The sequence below is a fragment of the Mesocricetus auratus genome, unplaced genomic scaffold, assembly GCF_017639785.1.
Source record: "Mesocricetus auratus isolate SY011 unplaced genomic scaffold, BCM_Maur_2.0 Super-Scaffold_100023, whole genome shotgun sequence".
Taxonomy (NCBI): Eukaryota; Metazoa; Chordata; class Mammalia; order Rodentia; family Cricetidae; genus Mesocricetus; species Mesocricetus auratus.
Genome location: NW_024429204.1, coordinates 13,160,881 through 13,182,024, shown reverse-complemented (window position 1 = coordinate 13,182,024; position 21,144 = coordinate 13,160,881). Strand labels below are relative to the sequence as shown.

Sequence of the window (21,144 nt, the reverse complement as noted above, 5' to 3'; positions counted from 1 at the left end):
TCTTAAAGTTGCTATGTACATGGCAAATTGATGAATGCATAACTTCCTGCCTTTGTCCTTCTGATGTAATCTAGTATTCCCACTGTTCAGCTGAGGTTCAAAGTCCTATACAAGATGGGTCTATGTCGTACCAAAAGTGAGAGAGCTGGCATTTCTCTTAGGCTCTTTTGACTCCTTGTCTTGTTCCTTTTCCAATATGCTGGAAGAACGTCTGTGCCTGATTCATTCCATGGCGATGCCTTTTGCTTCGAGTTTTGTTTTCTCCTCCAGCCTGTACACCTCTAGGTCCGTAGTGATCTAATACTTACTGTGTGGGCTTTAGAGTTTATTTGATTTGGAGCAACCTAAGGAGCCTGCTGGCTGGGTCTAAATATAAGATTGTGAATGCAGGGATGAGGGCACATATTTTAGGCCTGAGGGAGTTTTATAGGCTGTGGCAAAACACTGCAAATGATTGGTAACTCTTGGCAGAACTACAATGAATTGTCTAATGCTAAATGTTGTATGACATGCAAATTAACATAAAGGGAGGGCTGATTCGTGGCAGTGCGGGTTAATATTTCTAATGCATTATACCACATTAGGAAACACCATAGTTTCAAAAGTGAATTGATTTTACAGACCTCTTGGTTTGACAGCTGTATGCAGGGTCATTGTTTTGCACAAAGCAGACACCTTGACTTGCACAGAAAACACTGCGTTGGCTGCCCCACCTCCCTTATTTCCACGCAGTATTCTGTGATGTGAGGGGCCAGTCCATCTTGCTGAATTGATTGGACTGAGGGAGAAACCACAGTGTGGTGTGGTTTAAATGACTCATTCAGCCTCATGAAAGTGGTCTGTGTTAGGGCCAGAGTCAGGATTTGGATCTTCCATCTTGAAAGCCAGGCTTTGTATTATACCCCGTGGTGTTCCAATATATCATTTGGCTCATTTAAACCACATGGATAATTCATTTTTCAACACCCCGGTTATATGTCATCTTAGCTGTCACTTCCATTAGCTGCTCACACACCTGCATGTGGCTTACACCAGGCTCCTTTCCAGGGCTTCATTGACACCAGGATTGCTCATTAAGCATGAGAAAAATACAGACAACGACAAAATAAAGTCCACCACGACAACCACACAACTCTTCTTTGTTCTGCCTACTCTGGTTCTAGGGCACTCAGGTCCACTTCGACTAAACGGTGCCTGCCTGGTGGTCTCCGTTTATGTAGACTTTTAGAGGCTTTTCCACAGCACAATAGAGCCTATGTGTTTATGTTTACTGGTGCCTTGGAGATACTGGAGAAGTACAGCGCTTTTACTGAGTTACCAAGAAGCTAGTCTGCTGTGAGACCAAAAGTATGCCTCCGTCTTCCTCATGACAGATTGTCTACTTTCAACTTGTGTTCACAACCATCACGTTCTTAGGCAAAGGGAAAGAAGGAAACACATTCCCGGGGTCTCTTTCCATATGGTTCCTGTTTAGTGTCTTCCAATGGGAGATATTCTCATGAGATTTGGAAGGAAACAGGAAGGGAAAATAGAACACGGGAAAGACTGATCTTAGCTTCAAACATTTCTGTATTCAACAACTATTTATTAAGATCGATGTGTGACGGCATTGTTCTGTATTCTAGGGATACAAGCCCCATGCTTATGCATTTATTATATTCTTTAAGTGAATGAGCATGAGAACAATTCAGAAAATGAGGAGCTACAGGGTTAAAATCTCTTTTAAGTGTATTCTAAAACGCTAGAGCATATGCCAAAACTTATTTTCTTTCCTTGAAAATTCTAATTCTCTAAAATGTTGTTGTCTTTTTTTATAGTTTTAAGTTAAAATATAATTGCATAATTTTCCCACCTCCTTCTTGTCTCTCCAGTCCCTTCTATGTACAGCTCTCTTGTTCTCGTTCAAATTCTTGGCCTGTCTTTAATTATTGTTACATATGTCTCATTGCTACTATGATTTTATCTGTTGTCAATAGTTCCATCTCCTGCTTCTGTGTGTTATGTTTGTAGGTTAGAGAGCACTTGTGGTCAGAGTAAAAACACTGATGCCAGTATTTGCTTTCTGTATTGCTTGAGACAAGGTCTTTTTAGTTTTCCCTGCTGCATACTCCATGCTAGCTGGCCACAAATTTCTGGATATTCTCTTGTCCCCAGTTCCCATTTCACTGTAGGCTCTCTGAGATTACAGATGCAAGCTAACACTCCACTCTAAGAGGGTTCTGGAGCTTTGAACTCATGCTTGAGTGGCAGTGTCCTACTCTCTGAGCCAATCTCTCCTCTCCTCTCCTCTCCTCTCCTCTCCAGTGCCCTTCCCTCCCCTCTCCTCTGGTCCCCTCCCCTCCCCTCTGATCCTTTTCCTCACAGCCACTCAACTAGGATTTCAGCATACCAGCATTTGTTGTGTTCTGAGACACAAAGGACATGTACTTCCGAGGGACCCACTACAGGCTACCACTGGAATGGCAATTACATTCAATAGAGTGCTTCATCAGTTACATATGTATTAAGCGGTATGATTTCTTCCAATTAAACGCTGGATTTATCCTGTACCCAGTAAGATTCCTTGGCAGTATGAGACAGTAAGTATATATTTGAATGTATCAAGAGGCCATTCTGGATTCAGCTGAATATAAGCATATTTTAATCCAGAGTCTTTTCTTCACTCTTATTAGGAAGAAGTGAACAGGTATGAGTTTTCCTCCTACAGAGCAATTCTCTTGGGAGACTGGCTGTGATTTATGAAGAAGTGCACAAAGTGTATCCTAAGGGTATCAAGCTTTAATTGCTTTCCTTCAGTGTGTACCTTCATGCCTTCTGCATTTACTTAACAGTGTCTTATTTCTTTTGAGGGTATGTTCCCTGTTACAGTATTTATATCAGTGGGGATATGTAATTAATGCATGCAGAATCCTGTCTTAAGAGGCTATGTTTCCAGTTAATTCTTTTTATCTCTGAAATCATGTTAAATGTTTTTATTTACTCTTTTGTAATATGATGTATATATCTAATGTATTTGACCATATCTAAGCTCCAATGTCCTAGCCAATCCCACCTTCCAGTAGGTGCCCATTTATTCACTTGAGAAGCTTTCAATACACACACACACACACATACACCCCCCCACACACACAGAGTTATAGAGAAAATCAACTGTTGGTAAGTCTCAGTGGAAGTAGCATGTTGAGCAAACACTGGTACTTATTTTGATGATCTGTATTTAAATAAATAGATGAAAAGTTATGAAAATATTCACACTAAAGATTACTTTTGAATTTTTCTTTGGAAGAATATTAGACTCATACAATATGTTTATTGTAATGACTAACTGTTGATATTATATTTGATGTTATAAAAATCTACCCATAGCTAAGGTTGCTCCATAAAGATGGATAGAAATCTTCTAAAGAGAAATTTTATGGCTATAGTATTTTGAGAAAATAGAAAGCATGTCAGGAATAGTATTAGCCTCATGTTAAACAACATTCAAGTGTGTCTTCACAAAATTTTACCATAGTTCCACCATATATGTTTAAGAAAAATATCAGAAATAGAATTTCAAAGTCATTTAAAATCCCTTCACATTTGTTTCAGTGTACTTTAAGGCAGAAAAACAAAAAATGTTGCACACATATGGATTTGGAAGATTTTTCATTAATATTTGAGAAGAGAGAATTTTACAAGGGTAATTAAACAGAACACTATTGATTATCTGTAGGTGGAAATTAAAAATGCTGTAAGAGTACTTCTCATATTGGAATGTGCATACCCTCAGAACATCTGTTTTATAGTTATGTTAGATGTTAAAGTTAATTATCAACTCAAATCACTCTGTCCATTTGAAGATTCTTTTTATTGTGAATTTTATTCTTGTTATTAAGACATGACTAGTGTATCAGTAATATACTACAATAAAATTACTCACAAATATTTTGAATTTATTTTGCTTTGCTTTCTTTTGATATAGTATTTTTTATAATGTATAATATGTTGTCCAAATCACTTAGTTGTATGGTGGTTTGTCTATAGAACACAAACCAAACAGCCAACCAATACATAAAGTGTGAATTAAAATTATTCTAGTCATGTGGCATACAAAGAACTATGTTTGGGTAGCAGCAGACTGCATTTGTGCCATAGATGTGTGAATCTTTTTGTTAATATAGAAGGGAAATATGGTTTTAAAATATTCACATATGGACTAACACTGGAAAATTCATATATTTATTTTTCAGAGGTTCAATGATACCTGATTCCTGAGACTGTCTCACAGGCTCAGTGGGACTTGCACCAGTTATCACAGATTTAGCAAACTATAGCACATCGCTGACTGATGTTACAGTTAGTAATTTGCTAGCATTTATCATCCATCTTTTTGTGCAAACTTCCATCTACTTAGTGATTTGCATAACTATAGAGAATCAAAATCTCAGTATCAGGAAAGAAAGTTAGGGCATATAAAGGCATACTTGTGTTTAGTTTTTGCCGTTCTACAGGACTGATAATAAATGCTGTGTTAACCTTGCAGTTACATTCACCAAGCATTTGCTGACTTTGTAATGAGGAAAACGTGCAACCAATGGGATTTGCTGCTGTCCAGAAAAGAGTGTGTGTGTATGTGTGTGTGAGTGTGTGCGTGTCTGTTTATCTAGGGATAATTCAATGATAATTTAAAATGTGTATAGAAATATAACGGATGACTGTTAAAATCTCAAAGTTTGTTTCTTCTGCCACCTGGAGATGTAGTAAGTTCCAATTACTTTTCCACAGTGATATTTAGTTTAAGCCATCTAGAGTATTTTGGTCCCATGACAGTTCTTTATTTTTTAATCCCAGTTGACTGAAACTGAAAAATTACGCACACACAGTGGAATTTGAAGCTTTTCAATAACTCCTACCTTGTAAACAAATTGTACTTCATCATGGATGGCCTAAAACCCACCTGCATGAAGCAAAATCTGCATGAGATTCAACCTCATAATAGCAACTAACAGTAAACTTTTAATTTGGTTTATTTTGTGTGTACATATATGTATGAAGACAGATTATGTAATCATGTAACAATTTGTGACTGAACACATGGAGGCCAAAGGAGTACACTAAGTGTCCTGCTACATTTTTCTCTGACTTATTCCCTTGAAGTAGGGTCTCTCACAAAATCTCTAACTAGAATGATAGCCGTAAAAACTCAGAGATTCTTGTTTCTCCCCTGATAGGGCTAGATTTGCAGGCACATGTGAGGTTTTGTCTAGTGGTTTTTCTTTTTCTTCTTTTTATCTTTATTGATTCTTTGTGGGTTTCATGTCTTGCATTCTGATCCCACTTACCTCCCCAGTCTTCTTGCATCTGCCCTCTTCCCTTGAAACCTCCCCCAAATCAAAACCAACTTTAAAAGCAATAAAACAGAAACAAAAACAAAAATAGATTAAAGAGGAAGAATCTTGTTGTGGAAACTAGGCTATGGCTTGATGAGCCACACAGTTTACCCTTGAGTCCATTGATACTTACTTGTAAGTGTCATTGCCAGAAGTCACTGGTCTAACTTGGCTGTCTGGGGTCTAAAATAGGCTACCATGATGGCATAGCTAGAGCTATTAAGCACTGAGCCATCTCTCCTATCCATAAACAGCTTAAAATCTTCAATGTATATCCCAGACTCTGTCTACATTTATTATAAAGCCATTTACGATTTGTTGCAAGGAACAGCCCCTCAAATGTAGGGATTCTGATATGGTTCATGCTTTACTAGTTTCATAGGCAAGGAGATTGTGAAGTGATTGGTTCCCATTAGGAGATAAAATCCCTCTACTTGGTTTCAAGTAGAGAGCAGTGGTGTTTACAGACATGTAATGAGCTTTTCTCACTTTCAGTAACTAACTGTTACATATGAAGGATTCTATATTAGCTATCAAATAAATGAAAACCAACCTACAATCCATAGACTCGGAGAGGTTGCATACAGAGGAAAGAAGAAAGTGGGATGCATGTGTCTCCCTGGGAAGGGGATATCAGATTTTATGAGTGGACTGAGGGCTGGGGAGGATGGGGAGAACAGGAACCAGAAGACCTGGTGAGAGGACGAGGGGAGATAATGTGTAAGGAGGAGTTGTTTGGAGAGATAGCTGGGATTTAGAGGCCTTTGAGGGATGGTATGGAAACCTGGTGCAGTGGAAATTTTGTAAAATATGTGAAGTCATAATCACCTATTAAGCCTCAGATATATGAGATGACTAGCTTAGAACCATACTTACTTTGCAGACTAGAGCAAAATCCTGGCTCACTCAAAGAACCAAGATTTAGCTGATAGAATTCTGGGTCCCCTAGCCTGACAGCTCTTCCTTGAGTACCTGCAGAGATAGGAATTTTCTAGTTAAATTCCTTCTTTCAATTTTAGATGTCATGTGGATTCAAGTTCTAGCTGGTTTCTGTTTTGTATTCAGCTGAAAGCTACATCTCTTCTATCTATACCCATTTTCACAATCCACTACCCCAGCATGTCATGACTCTCAGGAATTATTCACCTTATAATCTAGCCTTCTTTTTTTAAGGACAAACCATATTCAAGCCCACTAACTATTACTTTCATCTGTGAAGCAGTAGGACTTTGGTTTCTATTCCCAAAATACCTTTGTTTCCAAAGGGATTTTTAAGATTTTAATCAATATACCAATGTGTTTCTGTTTGGGCTTCTACACACACACACACACACACACACACACACACACACACACACACGTATACGCGTACCTAAAAAGGCCAAAGAGGGGATGATGAGATGACTCAGAGGTTAGGAACACTGGCTGTTCCTCTAAAGGTCCTGAGTTCAATTCCCAGCAGCCACATGGTGGTTCACAACCAATTCGTAATGAGATCTTGCGCCCTCATCTGGCATGCAGGCAGACACACAGAGCCAACCCTGTGTACATAATAAATAAATAAATATTTTTTTTCAAAAAAGCCAAAGAGATGCCAAGAATAAATCCCAGATACTGTGTTTACATTTATAATCCAAAGATAAATCAAATAAGCAACGAAACAAGATACCTGTGATGTGTGAAAGACAAGTGTCCCTCGGTGGTTTTTTTGCCTTAGAGTATGTTTAGATTTCTGGACAAACTCTCTGCTAACTTATAAAGTCCCCTCAGAAGCTCAGCCAGTTCTATCCGCCTTTTCACAGCAGGAGAGCATTAAGCCATAAGACTATGATGGATGCTCAGGTCTGGTCTTCTCCATCCCTCTGTCCTTTTGTCATATATTTTCCTACATTCTAAACTTTCGAATTCTTGACATACCTTAATGCTGAATTCAGGGGAAACTGTCAAGGGCTTGGGATTAGTAGTCAAGGGTAAGTCCTAGCTCTTGGCTTCACTAGTAGAAATTAGTTTAAGAATGTTCTCTTATTTCCTACAGAGAATTTCCTGCTTGTCTTCTATCTCAGTAGCCTCTTTGCATGTAATTCTGTTTGTCAGCACTCTTCTCAAAATGGGACACTTATAATTGAACCCAATATTCCAGATGTGACCTGATTAGGTCGATGAACAATAGCTTAGTTATTGCCATTCTTCAAAATCAAATCTAGTCAAAATAGCTTCCTGCTGACAGTACTCATCTGATTCCCTTTCTTAGTCCTCACCAATCACGCTAAATGTATATCAGTTCCACTCGTTTCATACTGACCTCACTTTCCCCCCTGTAATATTCTTCACTTCTACACACACATCCACACCCACATACCCACACACACACACACACACTCCTGTCATCTTACTTTGAGTTTTTCCTTTATTTGAGTTAGGAGGCACTTTCTCATGAACACTGAAATATTCTCACTAATTGCCTGTTTTTACTATTGCCCATAAATCTCTGCCAACCTAACTGTTAGCATTTTTAACATATTGAGGGTAGAAAACAAATATTATCCTTTGTCTGTTTCACTGGCTTTAATTCTCTGCCAAGTACATTTAGGTGTTGCATTTTTAAATTAAGTTAATTAACTATTGTGGCATTAATTTTATTAGCTAATTTAAATAAGTGCTGTATTTCCATTACTCTATAACATACTATATATGAATTGCGCTTACTTTGTAAAAATGTCATTACTCAGCTTTTTGAGTAATCAATGAACACAATACACATGTCCTTGCTGATCTATAGAAAACCACCACGGCACCACAGAAACCCGTCTTTTCCAATTTCTGTGGCGTGTTTTCTAATTATCTGCTACTTCATGGTCAGTTATAGTCTTGGAATGTATTTATCATCTTTTTCATTCATGCAGATGAGACAACTTAGACCTAAATGTACATCATGACTGATAATGTTATTTCAGGTAGATAATGGAAAGGCGGGATCAAAAACAATGTTTCCTTGTTTCCTTCCCATTGCCACTCTTTAAAAACTGCCTGATTAACTCCCACTAATAAACTCAGATCACCACGCTCCTTGGAAGAAGGTTTGACAGGATGGTCTTGAAACTGTAGATTACAGGTATGCATTGTGCTTCAAGTATCCACTTTCTCATGTTGATTTGGAGTTTCATAATGGCTACTCTTTGTGTCCCTTTGGCTCTGGTGAATCACTCCTCCCTATTGTCATAATAAACCCTAATAAAGGTCATTGGTTCAACAAATAATGTATTTGATTTTATTTATGAGGATGACTTTGGTTTGCATGTGGAAAACACATGTACAAATACCACTGGGTGGGAACTTCAAATCATCTGGATGTGGCATTGTAGATAGTTATGAGCCACCAAATATGACTACTGTAAACTGAACCTGGCTTCCTTACAACTATCTTAACCACTCAGTGTCTCTCCAGTGCCGGGCTTTTGAATGTATGTCCATGACTCTACTTGGCAGCATTGTTTCAGCTTCACACTCATATACATGCTTTCTGCCTCCTCTCACTCTTACTCTTAGCCCAGCTCGCCTTAGTTGAAATGTGGTGACTGCTATCAGAACACTAGTGACAACTAAACTGCGGTCATGAAGACCACTTTGCATCTTGCCAATTTTGAGATTGCAAGAAGAGCTCTAGTAATTAAGATTGTCTATTGAATGGATACAGATAAGTCCTGCCTTATGAGCACTGAGAGGACAAATTACTTTTCAAGTGATCAATATGCCAACTGTAACCTCACGATCACTCACTCATCTGCATTTCTGTACAGATCACTCACCTATATGGACCATTCCTTAGTACAGCTGTTGTCCCTATATTCCAGTGAGCTAGTGTCTTACAGTTTTTCCTTAGTATTTGTCATTGCATTTTTATTTTCAATTTTAGTGGTCTTCTTTTTCTTCTCTTCAGGGTCTCACATAACATGGACTGGCCTCTAACTCTCTGTAAGATCTCTGCTGTCCTTGAACCCTTGGTCCTCCTGACTCCATTTCTCAAGTACTGGGACACTTAAATGCAGCCACATACCCAATTACGATGCATTTTGTAGTTTTGAAAACTGTAGACTTTCAAAAACATTGTGAAGATCAGGAATTGCTGTTTGACCTCCCCATACATTCTTGCAATGTTAACGTGACACACACAGTTGTCCGTTTTTTTTCAAAATAAAGAAATTAATATTGCTACAACGTTGATTAGAACACACCACTGAATTTTCATCAGGGTTTTCATTAATAACCATTTCCCTTTTTGGGATTCAATTCAAGTGCTGACACGGCTTTTGGTGGTACTTTTTTTTTTAATCGAATGCTCTTTTTAAAATGGGCTCCCATGATTTGCCTTGAGAGCGCTAATATGGGCAATTTCATCCAGCATAGAGCCACCATTACTTATTTCCTAACCAGGCCACTGCACTTCAATGACACCCAGCCCAGGCCCCTGAAAGGGACCAAAGTGCACTGCCAGAGGAGCTAATCGGTTTTCCTTATTGAAGGTTGCGCTTCGGCAGGTAGGCAGTGCATGAGAATAAATAGAGAGAGAGTAATGCAGTCACTGAACAAAATATCTTGAGAGGCCTCTGTATTTTGGTCTAGGTTGATGGTTTGTACTAAAAAAATCAAGCAAGCTGGAAATATTCTAGTCTGTACTGTCTGGAGTAAATACCATAAAGACATAATTGTTCAATTATTTCATTGTTTGTTGAGCACTTACTATGGCTAGACATTATCTCTGCTGCCAAATATTGTTTTGAATGAATAAAAACAATTCGTGCTTTTTCATTTCCTTACAGCCATATAAACAATAAATTTTAATTGAAACACACCACTAGATTTTGCAATCACTTCTGTTACTTAAGTACATTTAATATGCCCTGTTTTTTCTTTGCAACATTCCCTTATGCTGCTTCTCAGTTTTATCTTTACAAATTGTGTTAATAGCAGTAGTGAGAGCATAATGTAATAAGTTATAAAAGTTAAATACCACATTCTAAACCTTTTCTGTATAGGAGACCATGCTAAGATTATCCCATATTGCCAGATTTAGTAACCACAGTTATCTTCAAAAGTAGAGATTTGTTTTTCATTTATTGTGGTGCTTATAGTAAAATTAAGGTGTGCTAGATCTATACATGATCTCCTGACTGCTGGGCACAGCCAGAATTTAGTACCACCCTCACTGAAAAGCCACGTGTCCAGGTATGGGTGGTGCATTTTGTGAAGTCCGAGTTTGGGGTGGCCTTGGCCTAGCACATTAGCGTAAAGTGCAGTGACTTATTATTCCAGATTCAAACCAAATCTAAGTTTAAGTCTGGTCTTTTATAAGGAGAGCATGGAGAACAAAATGCGGTTTTGTTTATGTGGTTCTGAGTGAGAAGTTATTGAAAGATTAAGGGAGTTTGAGGCGAGGGTTATAAAACAAAAGTTTAGAGAAGAGAGTGGATTTTCTAGAGGAAAAATAAATAGATCAGTCGCAGTCAGTAAATCTTAAGACTTCTCTGTGGTGGTAAGTAATGGAAACCAAACACAACAGCAGAAGAAAGCCAAGAAACGGCACTGATCTGTGGGCGACAGAAGGCTAGCCAGGCAGCCTTCCTGGGCTAGTCTTGTCCCTGCTAGTACTCAACTCAACCCCTCACTAAAAGCAGCCTGCAGAGGTCAGAGGTCCTGTAGACACAAGCAGAGACAAGGACAAGAAGCCACTCAGAGCGCTGTTACCTTCGCTGGACTCTTGAGTTTTCCACCGTTAATAAAACAATACTAAAGCTCGCATGACCTATCTAGGTCGCGCTGTCACTTCCTCCCTCCGGCCCCCTGGGGTTTCTAACATCTCAGAGCAAAGCTGTGATAGGGGTGATCTAATCCATAGAGCCCTGCCACACTGATGAAGGCATTGTGTCACATCTTGCGTGTGGATCTCAACAAAATGAAAGTTTGAACTTCCCTTTCTCTCTCTAACGGGGGGGGGACTTATGCCTTTGTTTGTATTAGTTTGAACTATACCTGTGTGTATATAATTGCATGTGGGTATGGTATTTGAGTGCATGAGGCCACACAGGCCAGAAGTATCAGATCCTTCAGGTGCAGGAGTTACAGGGGGTTGGAGCCTGACACTCATGGGTGCTGAGAACTGTATTCCAGACATCAGTAAGAGCAGCAGGCACTCCGACCTACTGAGCTTTTACTACCGACCCTTGTGTTTCTTATATCAAAAAATATCAGTTTTGAAAGACATCTGGGAATTACTAAGTCTAAACTTACCAAACCATATTTTAATACTCCCCTTGTATATGAGTAGGGTTTAGAAGAAGATTCTAGAATGTAGAGGTTACTCACGATAAAATTGAATTTTCTTTTTTTTTTCTGAAGAGGATTAGGATGTAACAAAAGTGGTATGCCTACAGTGGAATAAATTTGGATACTATCTGATGTGTAGATGAAAAGATTCAATGCCTTCTGAAAGGTAAAATTGTCTGAGAGTATAGCTGTGACCTAAGGTGAATTAAACTTAATTCCTAATTTCCAAGTCAATGTTCTTTACACCTTGGCCCTGAAAGGAAAGAGGATAAAAGATCAGGAAGTACACTTAGCATGATGCAAAAATTTAAAAAAATGGCTATGACAACTCTGAATAACCTAAAGTCTTTAGAAAAAAATTGTAGAGGCAAATATCATTTTCCATTTTCTTTGAAAGCATTTTCAGAGTGAACAGAGGATTGACCATTTAAAATTCAGGCTATAATTTCTCTAAGTCTGTAGTAATTCTGTAAGCAATTCAAAACAATACTATGGATTTTATTGTATTGTGGATTCTGTTTGTCCACAGAGACTGTGGCAATACAGGCACACGAATTACAGAGGCTCTAGACTCAGCATATAATGGAAGCAGAACAAAGCATCTGCTTCAGACTCCTCCCCAACAAGCTGTATGATATGGGAAGACAGATACTAGTGAAATAGCAATTAGGCGGCCAGCATGCGCTAAGTGCAAGGCGGGAATGTTGGAGAAGGAAGGCACAGCCTTCTCGCCCTGTTCCCCAGCCATTTCAGAATTAGAGGGGTCATTATGACTTTGTCCCACCATTCAGTAGTTCCCCTTAGTGAGAGAAGTTACGGCATGGAGCTCGGCTCTCATGCGCTGTTTAGTTGTTGATGAATTGTTCTTATATAATGTCAGTGGCTACTTTTTAACAATAAAGAACTCTGCTATCTACAGTAGATATTTTAAAATCGTCATCCTAGTCCTGTTGTGCAAGAGGGTGAGGAAGCAGTGACTACTTTTCAGTGAGACCTGACATGGCACAGATACCTTTGGGGCATGAAGAAGAACCTTCTAAGCGTTGGGATTCCAAAATGAGAATACCAAGCTATATTAGCTTGAAAGCACTTTCTAACTACTCAACTGCAAGATGTACAACAAAAGAACAGATAATCATTGTTTCCCTCGTGATGATGAATAGATATTTAAATTTGATGAGAATAAGGAATAGCACATATACAGACTGTTTTATATCTTTCTTTCACACACACACACACACACTCACACACACACACTCACACACAAACACTCACACACACACGAGCATTAGTTCTCTAGCTCCATATCACATACCAAAACCCTCTTTTTTTAAAGATAATGTAAAGTGTCTTATTCTGCCTTTGTAGTGACATGCATATATTAGTACTCATTTTAGAATGAACGAAGTTGAAAATAAATATTTGACACAACTCCAAATAACATAGGGTCAATATAATGGTATATAAACTAGTAGGAATGTTATAAATCCAACCATGCTGCCTTCATCTCAAATCTATATTTGATCCCTCTTTAATGGAAAATTGTGCTTATATATTGTTTATAAATTATTAAACGCCCTGGAGATCAAAATAGCAAAGTAGCCACTCTGGCTAGTAATAGAAGGTAGGTGGCGGTGGTACACACCTTTAATCCCACAAATTGGGAGGCAGAAACACACTGATCTCTGATAGTTCAAGGCCACAATGACTACAGGAAATATATCCAGTCGTAAAGAGAATCATCTCACAAAGGTGATCTCAGCACTTGGGATCACATGCCTTTAAATCCAGGACTCATGGGTTTGTATTTAATACAAGAACAGGGTCTCAGAGTTGGCGTTCCTTCTCCAGCAACAATGAGAATAGGAAAGCATATATTCCCCAGCCACACTGAGGAGAGGCAACAGTCTGAGGCTTGATGAGCGCTCCTGGAGACAGGATCAGCCCTTTCAGGCTGAGGTAGGGGTGAGAGCTAGTAGCTTGGCTGCTTTGATTTTCTGATCTTCGTCTTGAAGCTTGAACCTCAGTATCAGTCTCTGGGTTCTTTGTTTTTCATGCTATAGAAAATATTTTCTGCATATTTTCTACCTATAGGTTTTATACCTATACTGCCTGCCTTCTTTCCTTTCATCCATCTTCTCTTCCTCCTTTCCTCTTTTTCCTTCTTTCTTGGTTTCATTCTTCTTTCTCTCTACTCTCTTCCTTCTTCTGCTCTCTCTCTGTCACTCATTCTCTCTCAATGTTTTACCTGTTCTCTTAATTCATCGCTCTCTGATTCCAATATGAAAGCCATCCGTGTTTGCTATCCTCTTGTTTTGTTATTTTATTATCTCTAGACATGATAGAGGAAGCACATGATAAGGTAGGAAGAGTGTAAGTTGAGATTACTAGTTTTATTTTTCTTTGCAATTTCAGAGCAAGTCATCCCCTATATTTTATACTCAGTGATACTGTCCAAGTATTTCATCCAGAAAAAAATATGTACTTCAAAGAAGGTACAGTTTTTTTTTCTTTCATGCTTGTTGTTTGTTCTCTTAGTGTTGATGAACATAGAAGGAGAAATTTTAAGAAAAAGTAAAAAGGAATATTACTCCCTGCTTATACTGTTGAAATGCCAGTTTCCATTTACAGAAAGTCTTGGCCTTAATAGAAACTGGAATCTCCAAAGGGAGGTAGGAAAGCCTGCACAGCTGCAGCAAGGCTCTGAAAACCCTTCAGCTGGTGCGCTTGTGACTAAAGCCCTCCTGGTTAAGCAAATGTTAAACTAAGGGGGATCTCCTGGCCTAATTTTATCCATTATCCAATTCTTTCTATTCATAATGAGTTTGAATACTACGAAACGCTAACCTTCAATAAGAAAGTATGAGTAGACTTTGAAGCATAGAACCATGCTAATAAGGATTTGGAGGCTATACCAGCTCCGTTTCTCTCCATGTACTGCTTTAATCTTCCCCCATTACTCACCCAGTATTTACTGATACAATTGCTGGCCAGGTACTATGGCAGAAATAATTGCGTCATAATTGCAATGATGATGACAACGGCTATTCATCATTCCCATGCCATCCTTTTCATGTTTATGGCACTTTGTTTTTTAATAATTTCATCCTCAGAACAATGTTGGGGGATAGACACTGCTATTATCACTGCCTTATAAGTGGGGGCAATATTAAGAATATTAAGAGCAAAACAGATTAGTGGAGGTTCCTGGAATATTTTCTACAACCAAGTGCCAAAACAGAAAAAAAAAAACAATAGCTATTTTGCTGGACTGAAAGCTGTATGCAGGGCGCTGTAGCTATGAGGCAGAGATGTTGCTGAGCATGGTGATAGAGATGGCATTGAAAAGAATGGGACTAAGCACAGAGCATCTACTGTAGGATCTTTTGAGATGGACTTTGAATCTAGAAAATCCAAAATCAGTGTAGCAACATTAAGAAGAGAACCACAGCAAGTTCCACTTCATCCAAGCTTCTGACAGTCACTGTTACTGAAGAAGCCTTTATTTCTCACTGTATATGAGCCTAGCTTAGGAATCTGCTGCGGTACTATATCAGTACATAACTAGGCCCTCTGAATGTGGGTGACACTTGTATGGCTTCGGCAGTCTGTGAGGTCACTGGCAGTGGGACTAGGATTTATCCCTAGTGCTTGAATTGGTCTTTTTGGAATCCATTTCTCCCTTTGGAGGCATACCATGTTTGGCCTAGATACAGGGGGAAGGGCCTTGGTCTGCTCAGAGAGGTGTGCCAGACTTCATTGACTCCCCAACCACCCCCCATGGGAAGCCTTACCCTCTCTGAGGAGTAGATGAGGTGGGGGTAGGAGAAGGTAGGGAGAGGGAGTGGTGACTGGGATTGGTATGTAAAATGAGAAAATATTGTTTTAAAATAAAAACAATGTCAAATACAACAACAACAACAAAGAATCATGTTCTCTAAAGGTTTCCAAGAAAAAAACTGGTAGCCTGAGTTAAATGGTGGCTTTTAGGTCAGCCTGGGCTGCATGACACACTGTCTCAAAAGACAAACAAACAAAGAAAAAACAGATAACAACAGAAACAAAAGGAAATTGTCCAGTTTCAAAACAATAATCAAAATAATTATGTTAGGAAATGTCATGAGATACAAAATAATGTAAGTGAACAATTAAACAAAATTAGGAAGAAACATGATTTGAATGAATAGTTCATCAAAGAAACACAAATATATAGGCAAAGAACTCAATACGTGGAATAAAAAAACAAAAGACTACTATGAAAGCACAGAGTTTATGGGGCCACTGACAGTGGATCCAGTATTTATCTATAGTGCATGAACTGGCTTTTTGCAGGGATACCTTACTGAGCCTAGCTACAGGAGAAAAGGCCTTGATCCTGTCCCAAATGATGTGATAGACTTTGGTGATTCCCCATGGAGGCCTTACCCTCTCTGAGGAATTGATGGGGCTTGGAGTTGGGATTACGAGGGCTGGAGGGAGAGGGGACTGGGGTTGGTATGTAAAACAAGATTTTTTTTTAAAGAAAGCAAACAGTGCAGAGTAGAACAAACAGAAGACTGGAAGATAAGACACAACTGTGGGAGATGACTCATCATCTAGAGGGTCAGGAGAAGTGTAATCAGTCTGGACAGGAGCTGAACTGCCGGAGAATGCCTGGTAGGCTGCTGAGCTCTTACAGAGATAAAGACGCTTTGTAGACTGAAAGAGGAGAAAAGTCGTCAAATCTTACCTAGCTGTGGTCTCTATACATTATAATAATTACCTGTCAGGTAAGACAGGCTCACTGGTGCAAGTGTGCCATGGATATTATGAATTTGAAACCCACTCTACTGGAGTGGACAATCATGTCCAGCGATACAAACCTCCATCTCATAGTAAGATCATAGAACCTAGAGGGGAACGGGCTACCGTTATTTTTTCCTAAATGGACATGTTGTCAAACTACATGTTTGTATTCATACTCATAGATCAATGAGAAGTTTCTTCATTCAAATGGTAACTGAATGCAGAAATATATAACTGGGCAAAAATTATGAGATTTATTGCCTGCTGATTGGTAAGTCCTAAGCAGGACATGTCTCTCACTCCTTCTTCAGGAAACATTGTAGAAGAAAGAAATCAAAGAATGTGTAGGGATGCTAAGAATTGCTGTCTTTGGGACATGATATGCTTCTTCTACACAGGAACTCACAGTATTAGTAGTCATTGGGATGAGAACCGTTGACTATTCTCCAATCTTGGGTTTGTATTCTCTATGCCAGTGATGAGAACCATTGTAGCCTTACCAGAGGGGATGCATAAGGCAATTTGCATTTTAAATGGAGAAAGGAATGAGAGTGAGGGCAGAGGAATGACTTATGAGGAACTTTTATCAATCTGGGTAAGAGATAATTAAGAACAGATTGGTGGTTGTTGAATTGAGAAAAGAAAAGAAGAGGCACATTTCATAGATATTTAACAATTAAATTCTCCCCAGTCAGTAAATGGGATGTAAAATCTAGAGGATAGAGAGAGGCAGAGTCAAAAATATGTTTAATTTTGGTTTCTAATTGAAGAGACTTATCTCCACACTTCCTTACAGACTTAACTCTAGGAATCCCCATTATTTGCTTTTATTTTGCTTACACTTAGCTTAGATTTCTATTTTGGCTTTGGCAGCAAAATTATTTTTTAACTAATTGACCCAGGAACCATGCACATTTGGGTTTTAGGAAGCAAAACAGGCAATTCAATCCAAGACCTGATTTCTGTGGTGTGATGGTTGCAGTTGACTGCTCAATGAACAGATGATTCTCCTTTCAAGGTACAGAAACATGATCCCTGTGGTCATATCAGAGACGTCTGAGGATAAGGATCCTCAATCAAAACTTGGTTCCCTCGCACTGAAGAAGAGAGAAACTTCATAAGTGGGGAAATTCCCACTGTGCGTTGAAGTATTGTAACTCATCCTGCAAGAGACAGAATGAAAAGGTGGGCTCAATGTGGGACGTATGCATAAACTCGACATTATTGGGCGTAAAGAAAAGGGGACTCGAGCATACAGTTCTGTCTTGAGTTATCCAAGCTACTCTGCATTGGAGATTCATGGCAAATGTCTGTTTCTCTCCACCTAGGACGGAAGAGGAAATGGGTTTAAGTTGAAGCCGGATCTATTTAGGTGAATTATACTAGAATGCTTCCTGACCTTGAAAGTTATTTGGCTTAGAAATGGATTGTTAAGCTGGGTCAAGGAATCTGTTTCTCCAGAGAGAGAATCAGAAGGATGAAGGGGATTTAGCCAGTCATTTAAGCAGATGAAAATCGATCTTTTTTAAAGACCAAGGCCCCTGAGTAAGAAACTCCATGACTTCATAGGGTGTCTAACAACCCTCACTTTATACTGATGTCTAGCCTGGCATGATAACTTCAAATTATTTCCGTAGTTTTCTCAGCTGAATTAGAAAACAGTTACAGGGACTCTGAACTCCTTTGTCATTTTAAAGGTCAGTCTTAAACCACCAAATAATTCCCTTTGTGTGGCCTTTTCTCATAAGCATTAGAATCTAATCTTCTGTCATAGGGATTTCTGCAGTGAAAAGTCTTCAAAATTTCTTATCTGTCTGCAGTTTTGGAGCCTAAAGTTGGACAGCCTAATCTAGTAAGAATTCCAAATGATGAACACAGTGAATAAAATGCTTGTGAATTTGTTAATAATTTCCTCTTGTTTATGTCATTCAATAGAATATCCTGTTTCATTTTGTGAAAGCAGTTCTGTGTTGAACTGTGTGTGTTCTTCCAATGAGCTTGCTGCATTTATTTCTACTTTTATCTAATTTTCCTTTGATTCTGTAATGTAATTCAATGGCTACAGTAAAATATTCAATAATATCTTGAATGAATCACAATCAATGTTCTAATGAACAAATTTTATGTACCTGTTTGTGAAGAGCTGTTTTGGTCACTTAGGGTATAACATTGTATAGCTTCGCCTTATTTTTTCCATAAGGAAAAACTTCTGCATACTTTAAATATACCACTATATATTCCAACTTGTAGTTTATCATCCTCTCTAATTTTTCTGGAGAATATGTTTGTTCAAGGGTCACATTTTTCTAGTATCTTCACTATTGGGTGTTCAAAGTTATAGAAGTTTATGTTGAAAGATAAAGAAAATTTATTTGATAGATGAAATCTAAGTGTAATTTTATATTCTGCCTCCTACCCGAAAGTTCAGGACTAGCTGTTGGCAAACTCGTTTTTATTTTCTTTTTTCCTATATACACTAGCAGTCATCTGTTTTGTATATATCTCTCTATGTGTGCAATACCTTAAAGCATATAGAACAGCTGAAGTCTTCTAATCTTCTTGGGCCAATATCTCATCCTAAGGACCCATTATCTCTTCTACTTATTATAAGTCATTTTCTAATTTACCTTCTGTTTAACATTTTGACTTTTGCCCCATTTTTTTTCTCCTCTTGATAAACAGAAGGTCTTTAAAAAAAAAAACGTAAGGCAGTGTCTGACATTCTCTTGCTTTTTGTTCTCCTCACTTACGTTCTGGTGACTCCTTGATGGTAAGATGGCTTTAAGGACTGAAGGCTATCCGCTTCTATGGCATTGTCTTCCTATCTGTGTCCCTGGGTTCCAGGTGATTTATGCAAGCCTTGAGTGTTCCATAACAAGACACGGTGTCTAATTCCCACAAACCGATGCCCACAGATGTCTACAGATTGTACTCTCCTGATGTCTTCCTTAGCATGAAGGACAGTAGCTAGCTGGCTCTAGATCCAGAACACTGTGGAGACACACTTATGGTCCATGTTGCATGTTTTCTTCAGTCTTGGTGTAGAGCTGATACTGCGTTGGGGGCAGGGTGATAACTGAATCTCCTTTCCATCTGGGATCCAGCAGAGTCGGTGCATCCTCCTTCGGTCCTAAGTACAAATGTAAAGGGATGCATGATTAGACTGAAGTGTCTCTGTGATAGCCCCTCTGCCTTTCTGAGCACCAGAAGAAGACTGCAGAGGGGTGAAATCTCCTGCCATGTATACACAGGGCTGTAATTCACTATTGGAGGTGACCAGTTTGAGTGGCCAGCAACATGCATATAGCAAAGTCTCAGAGTTTGAGTGATTTTTACCACAGCATTTACTACTTTATCTTGCACTCTAATTTTTCTTCAGAAGAATGTGTATCCACCTTCCACATCAGCTTTTATGTGTATATGTTTCTATGGGAAAATGTTTGGTTTTTTGTTCACACTACTTAGAAAATCAGTGAGAATGTAGTAGATATTAAATGATTATTTAATAATTAATGAATAATGTCATGATATTAAAATGATTATTTCACAGCAGCTCAAATATTTTTTATCTTATTCCCAATCATATGCTTGGCTGTGGGACCAGGCAGGACAGAAACTCTATCTACAAGACTTATCAAAGGTTCCAATGGTTATATGTAGATCATTATAGTGTGTTTTTTATATTTTGTCTTCTACTAAATATTTTTGCGATAAAAGATTTTAAATTATTTTTCTACTAGTATGCAGCAAATTCTTTAGGATGAATAACAGGAGTATAAGTCAACTTGAAATAAAATGTTCCGTTATATTACCAAATTGCTATGTAGAGACTGTGACATACTAGATGCTATGAATGTATGAATAGAAAGTATTAGATTGAGTAGACACAGAGAGCAAAGTTTGTGAAACTTTTCAGGAGAACTTGATATTGAAAGGTGACACTAAACTTGTGTCTTTGTGTGACAGAGAGAGACAAAGACAAGCAGAAAGAGACCGAGAGACAGAGGAGGGCGGGAGAAGACAGAGAGAGACAAAGAGCCGGAGGGAGGAGGAGGTGGGTGAGAGAGAGAGAGATTCTCGTATCACGTAGAGGTAATACCTTTCAAAGCACATGTCAAATACTGTTTGTTAGTGATATGATCAGTGTTTGCCAAGCACGACTCTTTCAGAAGTGGTTTGCAAGGATCTCCATGTTGAGAAAAGCTGAGCTAACTAATCATTCAGAAAGTAGGTTATTACACTTGATACGTAAAGTTCAGCAATATGAATATTCTTTGCATCACTTGGACTTAGAAGATATCTCTGAATTAGTCATTCTGAGAAACAATAACACCCTGATATGTAACAGAGCAAGCAGTAAATGATTTGCCTAAACCCACGCAGGAAGTCACAGTATACAGGAATAGAATTAAAATTTCCTGATTTCCTTCCCTCTACTGATGCCACTAAATCATGTGTCAAACATTTCAGGTTTTCTTTCAAAGTCAATTGCAAATGTCTTGTAAAAGACTGGGCTTCTAAAATTTACCTTTTAAAGGAAGACTATTTTAAAACATTGCCACCATCGCATACCAAATTTACCCTAGATATTACATTGTCTTTCTCCCTATTTTATTTAAGAGCATGTTGCTAGAAAACAAACAACTCAGTTTTGTGTCATAAGCAG

At 38.5% G+C, this 21,144-nt stretch overlaps 1 long non-coding RNA gene across 1 annotated transcript in view; it reads right to left on the bottom strand.

Annotated features, from left to right (window-relative positions):
- Positions 1 to 17,241: 17,241 nt before the first annotated feature.
- Positions 17,242 to 21,144, bottom strand: part of LOC121133744 — a 45,794-nt gene continuing 41,891 nt past the window's right edge. The window contains exons 3-5 of the long non-coding RNA XR_005870722.1: positions 19,229 to 19,608; positions 17,735 to 17,802; positions 17,242 to 17,641 (exon numbers count right to left, since the gene is read on the bottom strand). This is a non-coding gene — a long non-coding RNA (uncharacterized LOC121133744). The remainder of the gene's footprint in view (positions 17,642 to 17,734; positions 17,803 to 19,228; positions 19,609 to 21,144) is intronic.